Source organism: Athene cunicularia (assembly GCF_003259725.1).
Source record: "Athene cunicularia isolate RWA chromosome 4 unlocalized genomic scaffold, athCun1 chr4_part1, whole genome shotgun sequence".
Lineage (NCBI taxonomy): Eukaryota > Metazoa > Chordata > Aves > Strigiformes > Strigidae > Athene > Athene cunicularia.
In genome coordinates this window covers 29,827,923-29,853,108 of record NW_020799098.1, presented here as the reverse complement: position 1 = coordinate 29,853,108, position 25,186 = coordinate 29,827,923, and the positions used below count along the sequence as shown (strand labels likewise).

The 25,186-nt window shown below is 39.5% G+C and overlaps 1 protein-coding gene across 10 annotated transcripts in view; it reads right to left on the bottom strand.

The window, feature by feature from the left end:
• Nucleotides 1-25,186, bottom strand: part of KIAA1211 (KIAA1211 ortholog) — a 134,898-nt gene extending 109,712 nt beyond the window's left edge. For 9 of the 10 annotated variants that reach the window (XM_026846858.1, XM_026846861.1, XM_026846862.1 and 6 more), the window contains exon 1: nucleotides 25,085-25,186. The gene's annotated coding sequence lies outside the window, so the exon portion shown is untranslated. The remainder of the gene's footprint in view (nucleotides 1-25,084) is intronic. The other variant, XM_026846860.1, reaches the window with a different exon arrangement.

Sequence of the window (25,186 nt, the reverse complement as noted above, 5' to 3'; positions counted from 1 at the left end):
GGGGGGGGGGGGGGGGGGGATTTGTAATTACGATTGTCTTCTGGAGCAATCGCTAAACGTACTGAAGCCCTGCTTCCCAGCAAGTGGCTGGGCATCGTCTGTTGATGGAAAGCAGAGACTAAATCTTTTACTTGCCTTTGTTTTTGCATGCTGCCTTTGCTTTTGCTTTATTAAACTGCCTTTATCTTGACCCATGAGGTTTTCTTCATCTTCTTTTCTCCCTGCCCTGTCCTGTTGAGGAGGGGAACAATAAAGTGGCTTGGTGGGCACCTAGCATCTAACCAGGGTCAACACACAACAGTCTTTTTTGGCACCCAGCATGGGGCATGAGAAATTCAAGATAAGGATAGTGATTGGGAGAGCTAATGGGCAAAACATGGACTGAACACAGCTAGAGAGTGAAAAGTGGAATGATCATGGGGAATTTCTGTTGTAATTGTGGTGAAGGGGTGGATTGTGTGTAAATTGTCTACTTCTGTTCAGTGTTGTGAGTGAAGTTTGTGAAAATTGTGAAGATTGTGATGAATGTGGATTTTAATGGAAATTCTTAAATATGTGATTCACAGAGGCAAGGGATGGAATGTATTGGGTTTGCATGGCAAAGAGCCACGGAGGGTTGAGAAGGCACCTGGACATAGAATAGACTCTTGCACTTGGATGGAAAATCCGCTTCAATTTATAGGACAAGCACAGATAATCCAAGCCTCATGTTTTCTGTGAAGAGCTAAATTCTCGGCGAGCTGCTCCCAACTCGGTGTCCCAGAATGCGAGGCAGTGCACCGAGCTGAGAAACAGTGAACCAGAATAGAGCGGTCTGCCCTGGAAATACAGTGATTTGGAAAGGCAACCTGCCAATATTAATGGTGCATTTTGTAGGCTGACAGCAATGCCCAGCTGCAGGTCAAAATCAACGAGGATGAACATTTGACAGCTCACTTCATGCAGAGCCAATGGCAAATGCAGAATGGATCCATCACTTTGGCCTGTATTCCAAAAAGCCAAATGGCTTCCAGGAAAGAGGAGGCCTTCACGTATTAAATATGACAGACAGACATCAGCAAAAGACAGTCACATTAAGCCTGACGTTATGATCCCAAGGTGTGGAACACTGTCAGCTCTCTCAGTGACAGAGCCCCCCCACCAGGGACAGCTTTGTCATGGCAGAGCATGTAAAGACCTTGTGCTGCTTCCAACAGGAACATGTTTTATAGAAGTGACAGCTATTCAAGCCATGATGAATAAAGTATTAAATATTTTTAAAAGGCTAGTCTACTAGATGGGGGGGAAGGCATTGATAGAAAAAAAAATTTGACCAAAGCAAACTCAGTAAGAGCTAGATAGCACAGAAATCTTAAAACCTGTGAGACCTTGTCATCACCAGAGCACAGACTTTCCCAGGACTGGGCTGTCAGGAGGCATTGGAACTTCTAACTCCAAATAAAATCCACTGAATCTCTCTGGTCTCCAAAGCACACCCTGGCAACTGGCTGGCTATAAGGAGCTCATTCTCCAGAGCTGTGTTTGCAGACTTGTGAACTACCTAGTGGGTTGCAACTGCTACATTAGGCAGGTTTTCCAGCAGTGGGAGAGATTGTGGGCTGGACCTATTCCTCTCTAGTTGCAACAAGAGCAATTCAGGGGCAGGTGGGGCTTCATACTACTCTGGGATGGGAAAGGAAAAGAGAGGAATAGAAGAATGGCACCCTGGGCAAGATTTTCCAGAAAATTTGGTAATTTAGCTCCTGCAAGCAGGAATACAAGAAAATTCAAAGACTGTCACCAAGTAGGATCTGCAGATAGGCTTTGCTAGGGCCTCCAACTAGTCTCCCAACAATTTATCATAATTAGATTATAGAAGACACTAACTTAGCCCAACAGCACAACTTGCCTGGCTGTGTGAATTGCATCTCCCTTTTGAGTCAGCATTCTTTAACTGAAGACAGACATCTGGGGGAAAGAAAAAGCAATGTCAACTGTTTGTACGCATGTACCTTCAAATCAGGACTTTGGAATATTGTCTGATAGATTGTTTTGTTTATATTCTGCATTTGCTACAAATAAAGGGTAGTTTCTTTAAGCTGAATAGATTTCTGGGCATCTAACTCTCCCACAGCAGACATGTGATCTCTGATGAAAACAACTCACTGCTTATGAAGAGGGAAGAACAGCAACACACAGCAATATTCAGCAAGATGGTCTGAAAGTATATGAAGCTTGTGGTCTGGAAAAGGACTCTCATGTCCTGACTGTACCACTGACTGCCTAAGGATATTGGGCAAGTCTTATTTTTATGTTATAATCTCTCATTTGTACTGATGGCTATGTAGATATAAGTATTCATGATTAAATATTCCCACTCATGATAATACACTAAAGACACATTACCTATCACTTACATAACACCAGGATTATTTTTTTTAAAAGTGGATTGTGTAATATAAAGGATTAACATTATTCAAAACAGAAAGTATATGCAGTACAACAGCAGTTAGAGGCAGACTGATCAAATGCTGCTTCTTCTGGCTAAGTGCCATTATAACACAGTTACCACCAAGTAAACTGGGATTAATGGAAAGTGCATGAGGCAACTGCTATGAAAGACTGAAAATCTACTTGCTCTGCTAAAATAGATGTCTAAATAATAACAATAATAACGATCATAATAAATCAATGAAACGTTTAAACTGGTTGTTTTGAACTGCCACTGATGCCACTAAATATTCAGTTGTAGAAATAGGGTTTGGTTAATAAAACATTATAAATTGACTGCTCCCCTTACATTGTGTGTGGTTATTTCAACATCCTTCCTCTCTGCCAGAGCAGCTGGCAGCTCTGTGCCCATGTCTCACTGGAACTTCAGGAATTTTGGCTGGCAGAGAGCATTACAGTGAACAAGGCTCTATAACCTCTCTGAATTATTCCACTTTCTAGCAAAAGCTTTGCACTCACCCACCTTTATTTTTGTCGCAGTTGCTAGGATGCCTTGGCGACAGACACTAGAAATATCTAAGATTTGGAGACAAAGCTGAAGGCAGGAGTAATCCATGCCAGTCCAAAACGGCAGGCGGGAGGCTCATGCCACAGATCCCTGCACCAGCGCAGATCCTCTGCAGTGACACAAGTGCTACCCAGGGTAGAGAAAATCCTCTTGCTGCCACATCAGCCTCTTTGCATCTTACCTCCCCAGCTGGACACAAAGAACAGATCACAGCCTCCCACCATTGGGGAGGGAGAAAAATGCCTCCCTTAATTTGGGCACCCACCCCAGCCAAGTGTGAGGAGCACTGGATCTGCCCTGTAGGCAGTTCCCCTCCTCACTGGGGGTCAATGTACCAAAGCAGATACTGCACCTTTACTGCTCAGGACTGTGCTTGCTTCAGCTGCAAAAAGTGCCTCCTGCATAGGCTGTTGCGACCAGACACCACAAGTCTTTACAGAGGAGCAGAGGTGGCCAGAATCTGCTTCCAAACACTACAGTGATGCTTCCCTGGTGAAGCTCATACAGATACTGGCAGAGACTGTGCTAGAAACAAAGCACAAATGATGTATGCATTTGTTTGAAACGCACATACAAAAGAGAGCTCTTTCTTTAAAATGTTGCTTATAGACTTCTGCATTTTAAAAGGCAATCACAGCAAGGCAATTATTTAGAATAAAATATAATTTTTTCAGGGTGATAAATTCAAATAGTTTCATTAAGTATTAAACATCTGTTCTGAATGAACTGCCCCTTATTTACATAAAATCTGTGTGTCATTCTACAAAATGAATGCTTTCTGTGCTAACAGTGCTGTGGAGGAAGAGCTTTGTCGCATTGGATTCATGCAACCAACCTTACTTGCTTTACTTTCTTATTGAAAAAAGTTTCATCGCCAGACTGACTGTAGTAGGAAAATTACAATGTAGTGCTACACCATAGTTAAAAATCCTTTTGGCCTCTAATGTTTGATGGAAAAATTGTTCTGAGTATAAAAGAACAGATGCTGACAGCCATAGCAATTCTCAATGTTCATGCCAGTGAGCCATATTTACTTGAAAAGGCTATTCATAATATGAATAGTGCTTCATCTGAAGAGAACTCTATTATACAAGCTGGTATATATTTGCAGCAGAAGGGACCCCCACACACACCCCCATTGATTTTTTTTTTCTTTATCCAGCTTTACTTGTTTTGCAACCTCTTTCTGTTACATTAGCTGCTTCACTGCTCTAAACACTTCTTGTTTACACATGTTGCCCAAAACAACAAACACTAAGCAATTCATTATATAAATGGGGAGCTATATTAGCAGACTGGTATAAGAATCCACAAAATGTAAAGTTTTTGAAGATAAAATTCTAAGAAATCTGATCTGTACATCCTTCTATGATCTAGTTTTCTCCCTAAATGCATCCACAGTTGCTGACCCCCCCATGCCTAGCGACTGGCACACCAGTTGTAGCACTAGTGTAGATAGACCACTGAAGCCTTGACAGAACATTTTGAGTCGTCGTGTTCAGCTAGACTGGACAGCAACAAGAAAAATATCAGATTTGCCCAATCTACAAAGAAAAGAAACATTTCAAAGTACTTCTCATTAGAGGATATACTCTGCACTCAGTTCAAAGTAGGACCTTACTCTATTACCCAGCTATGTCAGCTGCATCTTAGACACAGAGAGCATTCCTCTTGACCACGTCTGTGCTGCCTACGCTCTGAGCACAAACAGCCATGCAACACTTCTGGCACGACTCAGACCCTGACAACAGGCTGGTTCCGATCACAGCGTACACAGGTAGCAGTCCAAGTTCCCCACCCAGGCAGCAGAAGGAGGTTCACCCCCTTGCTGAAAAAAAGAGGGAACATCCCTGTTACACTAACAGTGAAAACGTCCTGCAACCCTATATTGCATCACCTGGAAATCTGCATAGGTGGCCATGGAGCAAACCAACTGGGCTTGGTCATCACCGACATGCATGCACTGGTTTATAGAAGTTTCAGTGGTTTAGGAGGGTAGCTCCAAGCCTTGTCTGCTCCAGCATCCCTTCCCCAGCCAAAGCAGAATGAATCCTCCTGTTTCCCATGGTCAAATACCAGAGAAAAAGGTCCTTTTTTCCTGCGCAGCCCTCGGAGCTGCATCTGCAAACTTCCACTTATGAGTGAGAGTGCTGCACAAGACTCATGGCTAAAATAATGGCTGAAAAGGGGCTCTTGGATATGAAAGACTAACTTCATAAAGCCTCTGACTAAAGGCAGCTGAGACAGGATTAAAACACGTGTTTAAAAGAAAGCAGTGTCATGTTGAGGTGACATTTTCAAAGAAAGTCACATATATAAACTGAGATTAATATTATATATTTAAAATTCATACACAAAGTCTTCCTCTCTGATCTCATTCAGTAACTATGCAATTTCCTTCTTTACTTCCATAGGAAACTTTTCTTAGCAGTTGCTACAAACCTTCTGACATGTATAAGGTAAATTATAGAATTAGGTTTTACATCATAGTATCCAGAAAAGAAAAAACCTCATCTTTAAAATTAAAGTTGAGAATTTATGTTCTAAATAACTATTGGTTAACAGGCTCCTGAATTAACCATAAGTGTATTCTCAGGCTGGGTCCATTTCTTCTGCTTCCTGAGTGTAAGAATTGCTGCAACATCTGAAATGCACAGAATGACCTAATTAAATCTTTGTTTCTCTGCACCTATTGAGGATTTTCATCCTACTCCTTATGTAAGTACACAGGAAGACTTATTAGAACTTTCCCCAAGAGAAGTAAAGTTGTTTTCACAAACTATTATTTTCTTGCATTTTTATGTCTGTTTCACTGCACATAAAAGATGCAACATCAATGTTTTGATTTTAAGAAGATTTCATTAGAAATTGGTCTTAAAATTTGGCTAACAGCAACACATCATGGGTCTAGTCCATTCCATCATAGTATAGTATCTGTTTTGATATAGGTATGATGAAAGAAGGAACTAAGAGGCGAATTACAATATCAGCTCTAAAATACTGCTATAGCACCATGTGGCTCTATTAAAAAACTTTTAGAAAGCTAGAAACTTCCACATGTGCCGAAGCACGTTACTGCTAGAATAATACTTGACAGAAATTTAATTTGCAATATAGGTATTGCCTTACTGTGTCCCTGCTGAAGGTTGGTAGCTTGGCAATCAACGACACAAAAGCAATTTTCTTTTCCTACTCGCATTCTCATCCTACTCTTAAAACGTGACTACCAATACTCAAACTAACCATACTGCAATCAAGGCTGCAAAAAGCCCAATTATATTTATCTTTAAAGTACCTGGTTCATGATAAATTACTTCAGTTGCATGCATGGTGAAAATTATGCAAATATCAACCCTAACATGAGGACACTCCCTCTTCTCTATCACATAAGCATGCATGTTCACCTGAACTCTAAGATACCATATCCACTGCAAAACAGACAGCATGTTTCCTTTTTTAAAGTTACTTTTGTGGAAGAATAGTCATTTCAACTTATTAATCTGCACCCGAACGTAATATTTTTAAAATAATTATCTTGTATTAATCTGGACAGAAAAGTGACAATACTGGTAAATTGTTGAGTAAGGCTGATCTCCTTTTAAAAAGCTTAGCAAACACAAGGTCTGAACAACCTAATGGCGCACCAAGAGCAAACCAATTGTTTTTATACTGTACATGCTTCATGCTTGTATCAATATCCTACTCAAGTCTGCAGTTTGTATAAGAGGCATAGTGACTTTTTCCTTGGGGTCACAGAATACATTTATGTAGATTCCAGCTTGTCATACAGTGCACAGACTTATGCCTCAGAGTGACTTGACTTACTGTTGTCTAGCATAGCACAATAGCTGCTTTCAACACCAAAACTGGTTTCTGACATTAAATATATTGTCAACTCCATTTGCAAACAGCCAACTTGAAATGATCGCTGTGGACGGAAAGCATGCCCAGAAAACTGGGGCTGCTTGACAGTGAGCCTACCTTTGAGAGCCGGGTCACACATTCACTGCCAAGCTGTGTAGTTTGTCACATCTTATCTGTAATGTGCACAGCAAATCACTTAAGCACAAAAAAACATCATACAAAACAATATGATGCAAGGCACAGTCCACTGAATCTCCCCACTGTTCTGAAAGCTCTTCGTTTGCAATGGGCACCTGTGCTTCTGCGACTCTGTTTGTTTGTCCTCTTGCATCATTCTCATACCTTTGTCTTTCTGTTTCTTCTTTGTAGAGACAAAGTCAGCTTGAGGTCAACACAACTAAATCTGACTTCTTGCTCTCAGGCATATCACTGTGACCTCTTACTTATTTTAGACAGCAAATATAACATCTTTTTGGAACTGTCATAACTAAGTCATCACTTCTTGGAAGTCCTAGCAAGGATTAGATCCCTCTTCATCTACAAACCCAGAAATCTTAGCTGAGTCAAGCCTTGTTACCTTCCATACCAACCAGAGAAACCTGTGTGTTTTCCTGGCCCAGCATAATGCAGTTCCAGCCTTACTGCTATTAGTGGCTGTGCTGGTAGTTTTGGACACCACCAGAACAAATTTGTCATGGATATTAAACATGTGCATGCACAAGCATAGACAAACATATAACCCAAGATGCAAGAACATCTTCAGGATCCTCTCTGCTTCTACATACGTCTTCAAGAGAAATTTATTCCCATGGACTCCAGTTATACACCACCAACATACCACTCTGGTTGGTCTAGAAGCACAAACGATGTAATCAAACTGCTGAGTTACCAGATGTGGTAGTACAGGTGTTACTGCATACATTTTCACAGATAATCAAGCAGAGAACAAAGTGGTTAACTGCTTAGCCTGAAGTTACACAAGTTTGTGAAAGCCAAGACTACAAAAAAAGGTATTCGACTCTAACCCACAGTTCTGCATTTGTCAGTCTTTGGTCACATCCAACCTGGTAGCCCTCCTTAATGTCCTAAGCCATTGGCCATCCCCCACTGGGCATTAAGTCACTTGCATTGCTTTTCTTGAATCAACACATAGATAAGTTTTGTCTGCATGAAAAGGAAAAATATAATGAACAGTTTAATTTTGGTGTAACCTAAATCAGTTACAAAACAACTTCAATAAGTTGAGCTAAAACAGAAATAAAAAATATTCATTATATCTTTCAATTAAATCAGCTTTAAAATATCTTCTCAGCAAACTGTCACTGGCTTTTCTGAAAGCCTTTTTCTAAAGCAGAAAATATTCTTCAGAGTGCTTTAGCAATGAGTAGTTGCAGAAAAAAAATACAACTCTTGCCTGAGACAGCAGACCTATTTCATGTGATAACCGTTTCACTTTTTCCTTTCTTAATGGGAATTTAGCTTTTCAAGAAGCCCACAGCTATCAGGAGATCTACATCTCACTATTAAAACCCTAAATATTCTTCCTGGTTACATTAATGATAAGAAAGAAGGGCAATATTTAGAAAACAGCTCTTTATACACACACACACACACACACACACAAGCCCAGGAGGACTGCAGCTCTTCTGTTAATAGTATATAATAGCATTCTACACCATTTTGTATTTTCTAATGCTCTGGAAAACTCTCTCCTTGACTGCAGATGTCAATAACCTCCACAATTACTCTTCCTTACTCCAATACCTGAACCACCATCTCTTGCTAAAAGGAGATCTGCCAGTTCAGGGAGAGCAGAGCACTGCCTTAGAAGTGTGTAACCCAAAGAAGAATTGCTGAACGCTTTTCAGTAACAATGAGCACTGTAATGCAGGCACACAGTGTGGGCAGATCCCCTACGCCAATGAAATGCCCACTGCTGTCAGTCCAGAGGAGATTAGTTACAAAAAGGACATATGTGCTTATGCTCCTAAAAGTAAATGGCTGTTTCTGGGGTAAACTTTCCACACAAGAGGAAAGACTGCCATTTTGCAATGGATATCAGCCTGCATACAAACATCAAAGCCACCTCCAATGACTCAGAGAGGACATGCAAATGAGAGAGAGGTTGTGACCAGAAGGCTGGAGAGCCTGGCTATGGGGCACAGGGCATCCCTCACACTGCCTCAGCCAACCCGCCCAGCCATCAGATAAGCAGAGAAAGGTTCTCTTTTTTGGATAGATCAGGACATCCCATTGTATTTGCTGTATTTGCTCTGGAGAACACAGGTCTCTGATCAAAACTGTTTTAATCTGTCAGTGTGAATTACATAGGTCCAAATTCCTTCACCTCCTGATGTAGTTTTTAAATAGATCCAATACTTCAGACAATTAGCAGAGTGCTACCCCAAAAATGTCTACGTAGCCTTTAAGATCAGTCACCCACGATTAGGGACGGTACAATGCCAGCCAGCTGTGAACCAAGCAATGTGTGCCCCACTTAGCACAGCGCCCGCAGCCTCAAGCTGGAAGCCCAGATCCTCAGGAAGACTCTAAACAAGTCACGCAATTTTTGGACTGGAGGATTTTTTTGGTGTCCTGCCAACTTGGAGACCAGCTAGAGTTCACATTTACCTACAGGAAACTGCAAATAATCTGATAGGTTTAATTATAATCTCCACTAGCAATTGAATACATATCTTATATTGCTGGGGAAAATACTCCTCTGTTGTTTCTTATTTTGCATGATGGCAATAACTGGCATGACACTAATGCTATATTCAGCTGTTCATAGTTTAAAATGGACACAGATGTAGGAAGACTAAGCACAGAGCAAAAAGAATCTTACTTTTTAGAAAAATGGGGGAGAATCTGAATAGATACAGTCTACTTGATTTGAATGAAGTTTAGGAAACTTGGCACAAAAGGTTTTCATACATTACAAAAGAAAAAAGCTTTGAGAAACAGAGGCACCTAAACAGATGTAAATATTTATTTATTTTACAAGACACGGTAATAGGTGATCAGGAAACTATTCACAGAAAGCAGTGCTGACCCTTATATATGTTATCCTGACACTTATCTGAGACTGTTAAAGCCAGACCTGTGTCTTGAATAGCCTGTGTTGACCAGAGAATGCCCTCCATGTCCTTCAGTTAGGAAAACAGCGTGTCAAGGACTCACTGTAAATGGCTTTATGAACAGGAGATCCATCACAGTACATGAAATATCAACATGTAAAGTTAGTATCCCCTTAACAGAGATTAGAATTTATAGATAAAAAATATTATTCTCTATATTCTATATTATTGTCTACATATATTCTATAGATAGAATTTTCTCTATTCTAATGTCTCCCTAGCAGACATTAGCATTTATAGAGAAAAATTACTTTTCTTAAAGCATTCTTCTCTACTAAACTGTTATCTGATATGTACTAGTTACAAACATCAAATCAGTGTAGCATGTATTAACCTACAAACCATTTCTTGTTATAATATCAAAAAGCCATGTTACCAGTGTATTAAGTATGGTCTTGATGTATTAAGTGATAGTTGAGGAAAAACACGAGCATTAGACAGATAATCAATGAGAGTTAGATTTGCCTTAGGCACTAAATACACTTTATTACACCGTCTTTCAAAGTGTTTTCATATGAAGAAAAGGAACAAATAACCTATACAGTGAAAACATTTCATTTCATACCATGAACCAGTTTTGCATTCCCCCCTTTAGATGTTTTTTGTGCAGAAAGAAAGAAAAAGTATCCACTATGTAAACAGATGTGTATTTTTATTGGCCTTGATGCTTACTGTGAAGTCTGCTGTGTGGCACAGTGCTTATTTACACTCTAAAGCACTGGAAAGAACCCGAGTTTCACAGAGTCAGTCCCAGTGCTTCCTCCATTAGAAAAATGATTTGGTTTTAAATCAACCCATCTCCCCAGGCATAGAACAGATGTACACATCGACAATACAAAATACTACTGAATAAGTTTGTATGGAAGAATTAATGACTGTCAATAAACATTAGTTCTTTAAATATTTAGCAAATAAAGAATATTTTGCAAGGCAAATGAGGGACTGTTATTTCTGTTGCTAAATAAAAAAATATTAATGATATTGAACATTATGACACTGTAATCCCTGGGAAGATGCAGAATATTAGTGCAGCTTGTAGAAGATAAAAACATGAATACCAATTATTTTTTGAGAAGACTCCATGCCAAATAAAACTAGACTGTATGAAAGAATGAGAGTATGTATTGCACATTAACTTAGGCATTCCCTCATCAGAAAAAAAGGAAAAAAAAATAGGTACAAAGTACAAGAATAACAACTACTCAGAGAAAGAACTGAAGTACCATGGTCAGTCAGATAGAAGCAACATATGTGCCTGACAAGAGAGCAAATGTATGTGCAGCCCTGTGCTGCTTCTCCTTTTAATCTTTTATAAACTTAACAGAGCATTTTACGGGGAGGATAAAACCCGCTGACCGGTGGAGCCATCCCAGCAGTGGCATTCCCTCATGCTTAGCAGGGCTTTACTGCCTTTTTATCAGGGAACCGGGCCAACAGCTGCCTGTGCCGGGACTGGGGGACCTATGCAAGGACATAAATATATCACATATTCTAGACGTATCAGAATTTTTGCCATTTAAGTGAGAAAACTGTTGTGTCATTTATGACTAACTGCATGCATTTTCCCTGTGTGTAAAATATACATTTATCAGGGGGGTCTAGGTTCAGAAGGGCAAACCAAGAAGTCACCTTGAGAATGATCTGAAGTGGCAATTTTAAAATTACCTAAATTTAAAATCACCTAAAGTGCTATTTTAAAAGCCCAGTGTCTGTGCCTGCACACTGCTTTCTTCCCAGCCTGACAGCACACACCAAATTCACATGGCTATCAATGTCACAAAAAGCCCACATACTTCTCCCTCCATGAGAAGGATGAAGGAGCAGACAGAACATCCAAAATGTATAGCCTCTTGCTTGTACATCACCTTGGGCAGTGAGGTTGTCCTCCCTACTTTTTAAACCTACTAACCAGCTGCAGTTCATATATTTCCTTTTAGCATTATTTTAACATCACTGACCAAGCAGACTTCCAGATCTTAGAGAAGGATAAAAAAGCCCAACAAAAATACCTAGGAGTCAGACTTCCACCTGAGTGCAAAATGCCCCTTTAATGAGGTTCATAAGGCACCTGATGAGTTAAACTAAAGGTCACAGTTGCTGACACCATCATCCATGTCTAGGATCTGTACATGCAAGCTGTCATACTTGACACCAGTATGAACTCTGATATGTGACTTATGCAAAAGTAACTGAGAAATAATAAAACACTAGCAGAATTAATTATAGGGGGGAAATAACTGCACAGCTTATGAGACATTCAAACTTCTTCAGAAAAGGATGAAAGGGTCAAAATGGAAGCTGGAAAGTGATGCTAAAATAAGTAAGGAACTGGCTAGTCTAAGTCTTCTGATATTCTTAAGTTTAGTGGCATTCTGTAAAATGCATATGACACGAACATTCTTCCTGGCAATGTCACTGACAGTGTGTGACAGTAGTGTTTTGCTTTCCTGAGGCTCAAAGTTGCCATAAGACATTAATTCCTCTACTAAAATCCAAAAACTCCAAGCCAGAAAATGCAGCCCCTTAACCTATGGATTCACCACATAGCTATTTCAACATACTGGTGTGACTCCATTCCTGCTCTGAAAACCTTCATCAGAAGTCAGAAGCTGACCACAAGCTACCTGCAGCTGTTTGCAGACATCTGCATCTGCTTCCCACTTCACAGGGGAATCTCTGGTAGTGTTTAACAAATATCAAAGGTAAACATCACTGGAATGTGATGGAGGGCAACCTTTGAACAGTAAAAGAAGAAAAGAGCTCTCTTTATTCAGTTACCAACTCCAGAAGATTACAAGGTGCCAGCACATGGTGTAATCAGTCTGTATTTTTCTGATTTAAATCATCCAATGAAAACAGCCATTCAGCTTTTTATTCCTCATGTTTGTATTGAAACAGAAGACTGCTTCCCATCGCCATATATCAAGAGGTTAAAAAGTAAAATATATTGATATGTTTCTAAAAGAATGTCTTCATCTTCCTACCACCCTAGGAAATGTCTACATCAGTTATTTGCTTACCTGTCTCAGTTAAGCACTACATAATACTAATCAATGCAGTTCATCACCTGCCATGCAACATTATTAAATAGTTGATATTATTATTATAAATTTGTGAAATTTGATAGCTTCATTATTGACATTTAATAACTCATTGTAACAAGGAGGTTTTTCTGCAACTTTAAAAGATTATCTGGGAAAAAAGCCCAAGCTGCCTCTTTTCTGTTTACTGAGACAAACAATACACATGTCCTACAAATGTAATTAACTGTGCTTAAAAAAAAAAAATAAAAATCACACTTGAAGAAAGGGCATTCAACAGAAACCCAAGTGGCCTCTTTGTCTGCAGACTGACAGGTTAACAAAAACTTCTGGGCTTAAAATCACAGGAGAGAGGTGAAACTTCTAAGTGATAAGAGAACAATGGGTAATTGCAATTAATTGCTGAGAAGTGCAGAACTAGCACCAAAGTCCCTGAGGGTGCGAAGAGCAGAGGTAGAATTCAGCACAAGCTCCATCCATAGAGCACTGAGACCAAAAGCAAACACATACACAGCAGCACACCTGGAGGTCACCAGAGAATAGTTTAAATGATTAAATATTCTCAGAGACCTCCCCAGCAGCAGTCCTGAAGCATCTGCAGGTCTATTTGTGATGGCACAGCTATCTATTTCCTTAAATTCTGGCACCATCAAGCTTTCCCAGGGGACCAAATCTCTCAGATGTGAGACCACTGACACTCCTCAAGAAACAGCAATAAAAACACACATAGAAGAGTAACTCCTGGTTCCCCAGGTGCCAAGCTGACCCCACCGCCTCCTTGTTAATAGACTTCACTTTTGAAGTACGTAACAGAAACTCATAGGCCTTTTGCCTCTTTCCTCAAAAAAACCCGGCACAGCTCCTGCAAGCACCGCTGACCATGTAGTAAAACCTTGCATGTGCTGCCTCTGCTCCCACACTGGTGTGTACCTCTCTCTGCTGAAATCCCCTTTCCCAGCGCTAGCTGAGATGTCAGCGCAGTGAAGTGGCTTTTTAAGCAGGTACTGTAAGCTGCTGTTTGCCCAGGGACTGCAGAACTAAGATTAGGCAGGCTAGTGCTGGGCCATGAAATCAGGGTCCATGAAGTGATTTCCCTAACATGTTATTCTGGATAATAATTAATTATATGATTTATTGCTTTGACAATACACTTGTAGTTTTATATATACACATAAACACATTCACTGTGTTATAATATTTTCATAAATACATTATTATATAATTTAATAGGCCTTAATAATTAGCACCACAAATGTAAACTCTCCATTTGGAAAAATACTATTAGTGCCAGAATCCTTTCTGTATTTGTATCTTTGTTGAGGATAAAAAGAACAAAAAAACCCAACAAAACAGAAAAGGCAGGATTCTTGGGGAAGTGGGGGTGGTTTGTTCATTTGGAAGAGAGGATAGAAGAGAATAAAACTGATTTACTTAATGACAGAAGTTAAAGCCAAGCCAAAGAGTTTCTTAGGGTGTTTCTCCTATTATCCCCATTTTCCTTCTGTTTCATTTTGGGTGAAGCAACTTCACGGGCTGAAAGTGCTGAACTTAAGTGTTCTAAAGCTTTAAATAATGAACTCAGTATCCTCAATCATACAGCACTGCCAGGCTGGACTAAATTAAATGTCAATAGTTTTCTCTGATTATTTTTTTCTTTGCCTACTAGAAAGCAAGATTGAGATTTGGGGGTTGTTTTAAGAAATACTTTTTCTTTAGAAATGTAGTCAAATTTCCTTCACATTCATTTAAGGTTATCTACAATTTAAAAAAAAAATTATTTTAAAATTTTTTCTGAAAATCCTAAGCATGTCAGTATAGGTATTTAGAACATTAGGTGTGTCTCAAAAATAAAAATGTTCATATTTTGGCTAAGTCATTCTGAGATTTCAGGCCTTCATGGTCCAAGTAGAGAAAATGCCTAAGATGAAGAGTAAAGTGAATTATAGAGAGCAGCTATGAAGAACAGGAGACATCTAGTTGACAGACTCAGACTGACCAAAAAAACCTCAAAACACTGCACAAATTTATTCAATGATACACAAACAATATGATATTGCACCCAAAACACACCTAAAATCATTATTATTCATGAGATAAGTACTAACAGGTTAGAGAATAGAAAAACTGAAGCTGACTTAATGGCCAGTTATGCAACATTTTTTCTTCTTGTTTAGAAACAAAGGCTTGATTTGCCACACAGTAGTCATGCTCTGCTCTGAAGACCAAACGATTCATTTCCTCACAAACCTTTGTAGCGCAGTCAGTAGTATTATATCATCAGTATGCTTCATGCAGGCTCTAGCCATGCAGAACTAGACACAGATCTACAGTATATATTATTTATAGAACGTATTTTTATATAGAAAAGATTAAATTATGTTAATTATTACAGCTGTGCAACTGAAGTAGGTGCAGGCTTAAGAACAACACCTTCTAATAGCTCCAAAAATGAAAAACCAGTGCTACTCATGTGGCGAACCTGCATTAGTAGTTTGCATATGACAAAAGTAATGAATTTAAATTTGCAAGAGCTACACAATAAAAGATCATAATCAACAGCAGAGTCTATGATACAATCTATAAAGAACTGACTCCGTACACATAATGGAGAGTCACTGTTTGGGCTTTTGTGTGTTTACTGCTGGACACCTGGACTCTGTTGTGCCTTATAGGATGGTTACATTTGCCACATGAAATAAACTTCTGCAAAAAGAAATGCACATGACAAATTCAATATGCAACTCAGTTGTGTGGTTGGGTGAAACTGTGCAAGTCTGGTCCCCGAGAGAAGTGGGCTTAGACACCTGTGGTCAGTCATGTCCTGTGCCATGAGTGAGAAGTAATACCAGAGTGTAAATTTCAGAGAGCCAAAGGCCCAAAGATCACAAGTGGCCAGTGAGACAGACTGGTCACTGCGACAGACAAATTCTGATGGGGAGAGTCAACACTGCAGAGCACCCTGAAAGCAAGGAGGATGTTTTTGTCCTACTTGGCAGAAGTAGAGCCGCACGTAAAATTATGGTAAAAACATAGTCACCAATTTTGGGTGTCCAATTTATAATATCTGTGCTTGTTTTTTTGAGACTACTTAATGCTATATGGTTATTGACACATTTAAAACACAACTGTTGACTGCAGTCAGTTATAATGTTAAGCAATTCTATTAAATGAATTTAATTAAAATTATTTGAAACTCCTAATTGAGGCACCTACAAACTGAAGAACACTGAATTTAGGATCCCGTGTTAGTTTAAGTAACATAGAGGTAGACAGAAAATCTGTGGAGATGGAAAGTAATTTACCAACAACTGGAGTTTCTTCAAGGTATATAGGCTTATGTGTACATTCACATACTCAGTGTATGTACGTAAACAAACTCTTTGGTAAAAAAAATCCCTTTGACTCCAGCATTACCCATGAGCAGCACACTCCTTATCCCTCTGTCGTTACAGAAAACAAGACTGACTTTAAAATCTCAGTTCCAAAAATCAGTTCTTAAAACGCTGTCCTACTCATGGTCCATTGGTCTGAAGTGATTCAGATCATCTGCTGGATGACACAGGGCCCATGAGACAAAAGTTACGGTTTGATGATCTGGTGTTGGATGAACAGATACCAAGTCTCAATAAATTCTTGACAAAAGAAGAAATGAGGGTGAGGAATAAAGAGGCATTCCTACCAAAATATTGGACGCGACTTTCCATAATCAAAAAAGAGTTCCAATCTGACCACAAAATTGCAGTCAACCTGCCACCAGGAATCTTTTAAAGTCATGACAGTACAAAGCCAAATGTAATACTTGAAGATTTGAGTGTATCACAAGGTTCACCTAAATATGCAGTCATGTTCACATAAGCATAGACTCTTATCTTTCTTGTGCTGACAAAACATGAGGTGTAAGCAAAGTCGAGTAAGCAGAATATATCCTCCATTCCTCAGTGGACCTATCTCCAGGTCAGCTGCCAGTCATCAAATCTAGGACAATACTTGCAAAGCCTGGCTTGCAGTGCGCCATTAGATGAGATGCTTCTCATGTTCAGTGTGACAGCCAAAGAACCAAAGCTACAGAAAGTGAGCTGCAGAAGCTCTATTCCTGCCCAGAACTGCCCTTTGCTAATCAGTCACTGCTGTAAGGATGCAAGAGCTACCCCATGCACCTGAAAATTAACAACCATTGTCACAAATACCATGGAAGAGAATCTGAGAGCCACCTAGAGTGGATATGGTATTACCCTGTATTGCTTCTGGATCCGGACTACAGCAAATTGAAGATGATTTCTCAAACCAGTCAAGCTACAATTTGTAAAAAAGCCCACTGCAGATAAAACTATGAAAAATGCAGTCTAGCAGCTAATGCCACTGTCACTGTTCTGTTTGACAAACAAAAGCATGCAGGGTCTTGTCAGAGTCACAAATGGGTCTTCACATTCTCTTTCACTCTGACAATGTAGAACAGTTCCAAGAAAACACCTGGGCTGAGAAAAAATTACTTCGGTGACTCCTCTGGCCTGCAGCACAGTTCCCCTTATTGATTCAGCCTCAGGTTGGAAGAGTCCCAGGAAAGGTGAGCTTTAAGGCTGTGGGAGTCCATCCTTTAACTGCTGGAAAGAGTTTTCCATCAGGCAGTGAGGCAATGTCTGAGGGGATATAACCCCAGGTCAAATGTAGCCTTCGCTTCACACATGAAGAAACATTTCTGTGCTCCAAAGCTTACCTACTCTTTTTTTTTTCTTTCTTTTTTTTTTTTTTTTTTTTCCCCCCATCTTATCACAGGAAACACAATGACCCAAAGCATGCAGTTTGTCAAATATCAGATGTTGGTATCAGGATACCAGACCCCAGTAACTCATGACAGTGTTCAGCAGGCTGTGTGGGTGGTTGAAAGATTAATCTACTTGCCAGAAAAAACATAGCAGGGTTATTTAGTACAACCCACCCTTGTGCTGTCAACAGGGGATGTTGGAACAGGATGGTTGGGAAGAACATCAAAACCCACATGTACAAGCTGAGGGTGCCTGTCCTTCCTCCAAACATGAGCAGCGAATGAAGCAGTGACTGCCAAAGTTTCTGGGCTGAGAGCAGTATGGCACCGTTCATCATTACAGCCCCCAGATGGGCCTGCGTAGGCTACTGCAAAATATCTACCAAGCTTGAAACAGGATCCTGAAAGAACAAGAAAAATCAGCCTCATTTTTTTTCTTAGCCACTTCGGTACTGTGACGGCTCTGTGAAACCCAAGTACAAGGTTTCTCCTCAAGAAAGGTATGAAAAAGTGCCTTATTTGCCACTAGAAGCAGAAATGTGAAGGAAAAGCTCTTGTCTTTTGATCTTCTTGCCATAAGAGGCAGCTCATTTTCATGTCATTTGCAAGGGTTGGGAGGTACTGATGCTTCACAAGTGGGCTACGTGGGAATTAGTACCTGCTCTTTTATGTACATCAGTATTACCCACTGAAGCAAAAACCCAAATATTTTTAAAAGTCACAATTGCAATAGCAAGCCTTAATTAGTTTTTGGTGCCTCTAGCTAAGCTTTTTATTTGAGTGTGTGAAAAATGTCTAATTAACATTTAATTAACATTTCTGCCTCAATTTCTCCAAATATCTTCTTCCGCAACAAATGCCACAGATGCCAGGGACCACAGGTTCCTTCAGTACAGCTGTGATTCACACTGAGGGCAGATCCACTCTGTGCACTCAGTAAAGCTTGGGTTACGTGAGCAAAAGAACATTCAGTAATACAATTAAAGACTGAATTAAAATAAATACATGCAGAGGCTAAATCCTTACAAGGGCACTTTAGTTCTGGCACTTCCTTTCTTTCACTTGCAAATCTGACAATCCCCTTTGTCAAAAAAAAAAAAAAAAAAATTGAAAAAAGCTTCTTTTGCATCTTTTATTTTGCACACCCAACCAGGAGCAGTAGTCTTCACATCCCCAGTGCTGATCTCTGTTATTGAGATAACAGAACAGCTGATTGCAGTAACAGGTGGTCATTCTCCACTTGAAAACACCAAGAAATCACTTATGGTGGATCTCCCAAAGCATGAATACTAAGACAAAACCATGGGCTCCCAACTAAGGTTTAGAAGACCATGTAATCTTCAGAAGAAAGGCTCTCTGCTATTTTCTTCCAACCTTTAATTACTTATGTCCCATAGTCTCCAACATGACTTTCCCAGTCATGTGATTTCATCTTCCTTGGCTCTTTGTCATCTTCTCCTTACTTTCACAATCCCAGTTTGCACTTGTCAAAAGGCTTGTCCCAAGGTATACTGGGAGTCTCTGCCAACAGCCTGACCTTCCACCTACTAGCTTGTTCCATATCCTACTCCTTATCAATTTCCAGTCATCTGCACCAAAGTCTTAGCTCCCCTTAACACTCTTCATGTCTTATGTTCATGTACTATCCTACTCATCACACAGTCCAGTTTCTTGTGAGATCTGTACCCATGCTCTCCAGTCCTCCTCTTCCCCATGTCACTTGGTTCTCAGATTCCTCCCACAGCCACCTGGCCCTTTGATCCCTCACACTTTCTACCCAAGGACCAGCAGAGGAACCACTATGAAAGGAGAGAGGAGCGTATGTCGGATTTGATCCTAAACAAGAGATTACAGAGAAAGTTCTGAACCTCTCTGCTCACACACCTGCTCACTTTGGAGACATCACATACAGGAAATCCTGACACAACATTCATGAGGGAAAAAGGTACAACCTGGTCAACACCAGGAGCATAGATGTTGAGGTTTCATAAGGCTAGAAGAGACCTCAAAGAGTAATGTGTTCCACCACACTCCTCCAGAAAGATTTCAACTATATCTATGTTGTTCTTGAGTAATATTCAAACAGGTTTTAATGATGCTAAAATCCTGAAAATCCCAATTCAATGACCTATTCCACTGCTTTAGTTTCATTAATGCTGAACCCATTCTGTATCATCTGGTTGACCATAGGCATGGAGCACACTGCTTCACAACAGCTTCATGACGCTTGAAAGTTACCATGTCTTGTTCACCCTTGCCACTCCTCTTCCATTGGAGCTGAAACAATTCCAGACCTATTAACCTTCCTTTATAGGCCGTATTTTCTAAATCTTCTCCTCTGGATTCTTTCCAGTTCATCCACATCTTTCTTGAAGTGTGCACCCCAACTAGATATGGTTTTACAGCTGAGGAGGACTATTGCATGGAGTGGAAGTGTCACTTCTTGTGTCTTCCATGCTGGTGTCCTATCTATATATCACAATATGATGTTTGTCTGTATTGCAGGAGCTCCTCAAGTAATCTACCATAAACCACAGGTCTTCTAAAGAATTACCACCTAATCCCTTCTTTACACAGCTTGTAACGACAATATCTTTGTCTTGTTGAATAACATAGTTTTAATTCCCTCTCCAGTATATTCACAGTCCCTCTCTGATTAGATGTCAACTGCAGATGTAGCAAGCACCACTGTGGCCACTGCTAAAAATACGCTGTAGTACTGGGTGTTGAATAAACGTGCAATCTCTCATTTTATTTGCTAAAGTTTCACAGGTGAGTGAGTAAAAACTACAATATTCTGAAGACATAAGACAGAAAATTTGGGCAGGTTTTCACAAAGACAGTGAAAGTGCAGAACTCTAGCAACAGGATGCTGCCTCAGCAGGATCTGGAGCCTAGATACAAAGCAGAATGACAATACCATATTTCCAGAAAAGATCTTGGGATTTTTATTATTTTTTTAATGAGGCAAAACAGTTAGACTAATTCTCAATCATTTAGCTGAATTAAAATAAAAATTAGCCTGAGGCACAAAGAGATGCAATGAACTACAACCCACATGGTTAAAACTTCGCAAAGTTATAGGCAATGGAAAAGAGGTTTTACAATAGGGAAGACAGTTCAATTTTGTTGGCAGATGGTGCCACTCAACCCAACTATATCATGTGTGCACCAACAGATACCCACACATACTATGGATTCACATGGGTTTCTATCACTATTTTTCTCTTCTGGGCCAAACTGTTCCACACATCACTGTAATTGTACGTATGCGTGTGTGCGCACGTGCTAGAGTTCCAAATGTCGTTTTATTAAAGGCCACAGAGAAAGACAGCATGTTACTTTAAAGAAAATCAACCTTCTTTGAAGAGCAACATGAAAGTCAGTATCTCGTATGGTTCAGTTCACTTTAATTCTTTTCATCACACTCCCTCCATTTTTCAGCTTTACAATAAATTTAATCTCTTATGTGCAGCATCCTCCCACAGAAGCCTCACCACAAATCACTAGATTGAGCTGCTTTATGAAGCTGCCCAAGTTGGACTGCTGACTTTCAAAACATGCTGAGTAATGAAAGAGATGTTCAAGCAGGTCAGCAACGTACACAGCATTTTGCACACCTGAACATGAAAGTGCGAGGAAAGCTTTTGCTTATTTGGATCATCATATCATTTTTCTTAAGGCAATAAACGTGAAGAAAATAAAGCCTGCATGTGTTATCATTGAAATGATAAGATTAACCATGTCAAAGCATCATTGGGATGTGAAGCATTTCACTTAACCAACACATATAGTCAAATCAGTTGTCGCAAATGAAGGTAGTCAACAGAAAAGTCGTAACTACCCTTACTTAGCTAAATCACTCACTCCCATGAACTAAAATCAGCTGAATATGACAGTATTTTCTTAAATGGCCTTGTTAGAGGCATGAAACTTGTATTTCTGTAATTTGGCATACAGCATGCATACACAAAGGAGAAACTGAACCATCTAAAAATGTACTTTATACATTTATAGCAGCATCTGAATCATCATCACTTAATGTGTTGTGCAACTGCAGCATAAGCTACTTACCACGGATAACATGCAGCAAGATCTTTAAATTTTTCTCCCCACTGAACTTAATAAATCACTGTGATTCACCCCATGTGACACACTGGGTCTTGAACAGCATCAATTAAAAATTATTTGTTACAAGTCAATTTTATTTCTTTGTAAGACTTCATCGGTGTAAGTGTAAATGCTGAATGTAAAGTAAGGGTAAATGCTGTGTGCTTCTGACAAAATATATCCTGGTTCTTAATCAAAGAAATTGTATGATATGCAATGCAGAGAATCAAAAGGAGTGAAAGTCCCTTCAGGAAGTGATGGGAAACAGTAAGTGTAAGATCTACACAACAACTCATTGTTTCCTAAAGACAGAGCTCACAGAGTCTCCATGGAAACAAACACAGTTTTTACCCATCACTAACTGATTTAGATTAAAAAAATAGAATTCGGTCCCTTCAGTGGAGGCATTAATGTAAAGTTTACACTGTAACGTTAGGTTGCCTTCTATCACATTCTTCAAAACCAATGAATTCTACTCTAACATGCACTTCATATAACTGAATCTAATTCAAATACATGGGATCAATGACATGATATAGGTGTTCAGAGCATCTCAACATTTATATCACGCTGATGGAAGCTATTACACAACTACATTGCCCCAAGTCCGTTCACTCTAAAGAAATCAACTGTACTTTTCTAACATGCCAGTAGTAGGCTTATCCATACTTGTTTTAACTCTCTTATTTGGGCCTTTACAGAATAAAGGCTGTGCATTGATTTTGTGCAAGGAAAAAAAAAATCCCTCTTAACAATCAGAATCAGCAATTTCCAAATATGAATAATTCAGAATATGAAAAAAAAAAAAAAAAAACTTTTTCTTCTCTTGGCTTGTGAGGAAAAAATTCAAAACACAGTCATTTCAGCTTATGCTGTCTACACAAAAATTCTGTTTATGTTAGACTTCATTGTAAAACAACAACCAAATATATTCATATTCAGAAACTCATCATCATATTTCAGTCAACGCTTATTATGCCATGTATTTCTCATTTAAAAAGAGCTTACCTGACACATCTACAGTAGAAATATATTGAAATAACCCTAAACTACATCACTTACACAGACATATCAATTTTCAGTGACTGAGATACCCAGCAAAACAGTATTCAGAGTGAGTAAGAGGCAAAGCAGAAGAAACCATGGAAGATACTCTTATTGCTGTAATAAGAAGTGTGGAACTAAAAAAGGCTGCTTTTTAGTATATGCAATTAAAATTAAATATTATTGCCAAAGTAACAGTCCCTTTGAAAAGTAAATATATTTTGTTCAAGTCTTCAGGAACTGGATGTTAAAAAAAGATTTTTAACTAATGCATTACCAATTCACCATTGCTATTATCTACATAACCTCACAAGACAACAGACCAAAATAAGACATATAAGGAATAAATGTAGAAAAAAAAAAACAGACAAAAACGTCAATGTCTTCACACAGAACACAGCAAAACATTCATACTTTACACCAACTGTGTTTGCTACCAATGCACTTTTAAAAATATCATTATACAGCGTATAGGAAAAAGTAATAATTGCTCATGAGTGTGAAGCAATCCTTTCTAAAATGCAGGATTGCTCAAATGGATATTTGAAAAGCGTCCTTCATTTTAGAACAGGATGTTCCGAGACACATTTTCCTATTGGAGAGAAAAGACCCAATAACAATCAGCAGCAATCTCTTCACGATGTGCCATATTTATTAATACAGATTTCAAGGTAATTCTTGTTATTATCATCAAACTGGAACATAAATAAATATAAAAATCACTTTTATGTAAAGTTTTGATACACTTCACAGTGTTACATTCAAGCTCGTTGTTGCAATGAACTATTCAAAACCAAACACCTCTAATCTGATAAACCCATAGCAGCCAAGAAAGAGCTGGATTTGTCATATTGATGAATTCCTGACCTGGATTCAAACCACATAAAGTAAGTTACACGCAGAACTGCTAACTACTACCTATATTCAAAAATATCAATAGCTTTGCTGAAGAAACTCACCGTAACATATATGCCCGCTTATTGATATTTTTATATATTTAAAAGATCTGATTTTCTATGCAAGGTGAAATTAGAATTATTTTGGTGATGGGAATTTCTTGAGTGTGCATTTCTAATTCCAAATAAAAGTCAGTTCTTACTCCAATTTATCATCTTTAATCTGCCTAAAATACAGGACCTGCTACATGTTACTGTTGCCGGGTAGATTAAATAGCTCGGATTTCAAGAAAAGAGCTCTTCTCATACAATTGCTATATACCATTTAAGGTATGTACAGAAAATCTCTTTGGGAATGTATTTAATTATGTTATCTATATCTCTGTTAACAACACAATACCTGTTATTAGGCCTATGGTTGCAAATTACTCTTCCCTTTCTCCATGCCCCCATCCCCCATCCACCCAACAGATCACTTTCAGTGCCATTATTGTCAGGCGTATTAAATTTTCAGGATGCACAGTTGTGGTTTCCAGGTCTCTACTTACCCCCTGAACTGTGTTTTTAACTGGGCATTTTTACCCTTAAAATGACAAGAGTGGAGGCATACTACTGTTTAGCATACTACAACTACAGAGGAGATCTGTAATTGACTCATGGTCATACCAGCGAAATTGATTAAAAAACCTCAGACCCTCATTAGTTGAAAATATGTTAATGACATAGAAAAGATTTCTGGTACACAAACTTCTATCTCTAAAATAGACATTTTCTAACGGGATTGTGCGAGACAACAGTTTCCCGTGCAAAATGATATTACCTCTAGCTTACCTGCTCCAGTTCCTAAGGTAAGGATAAGAAACAGAAGCGACGTAGCACTGCCTTTCAACCGTGAAAAGCAGCAGATTTCATAGCTCATTAAAACGGGGTGGCAGTTGCATGATAAATGGCTTACGAGAGCTTAAACAAAGCAATGCTGCTCCGGAGAAGCATCGTGTGAAACAAAGTCATCTTCCAGACAGCTCCTGCTTTTCAGCAAAGCTGAAAGAATACGGGACTCTCTGGGAAGATGCTAACAAAGGAAAAGCAGGAGGAACTGGGTGGGAAGAGCCAGCCCAGGCATTCAAGTCCCCGGCAGCAATGAAGTAGCCCCCTTCCGAAAGGCACCCGCACGGCTCGGTGCACCTGTCACCGAACAAAGGCTCCCGACACCGCCGGTAACCGCCACTTACCTGGGCCGTTTTCCTGGCTCGCCTCCCGCCGCCGCTCGCGTTAGGCACCGCCGCGCCCGCTCCTCGGCGGCACCATCCGGCGAGGCGCGCCGCGGAGCCAGC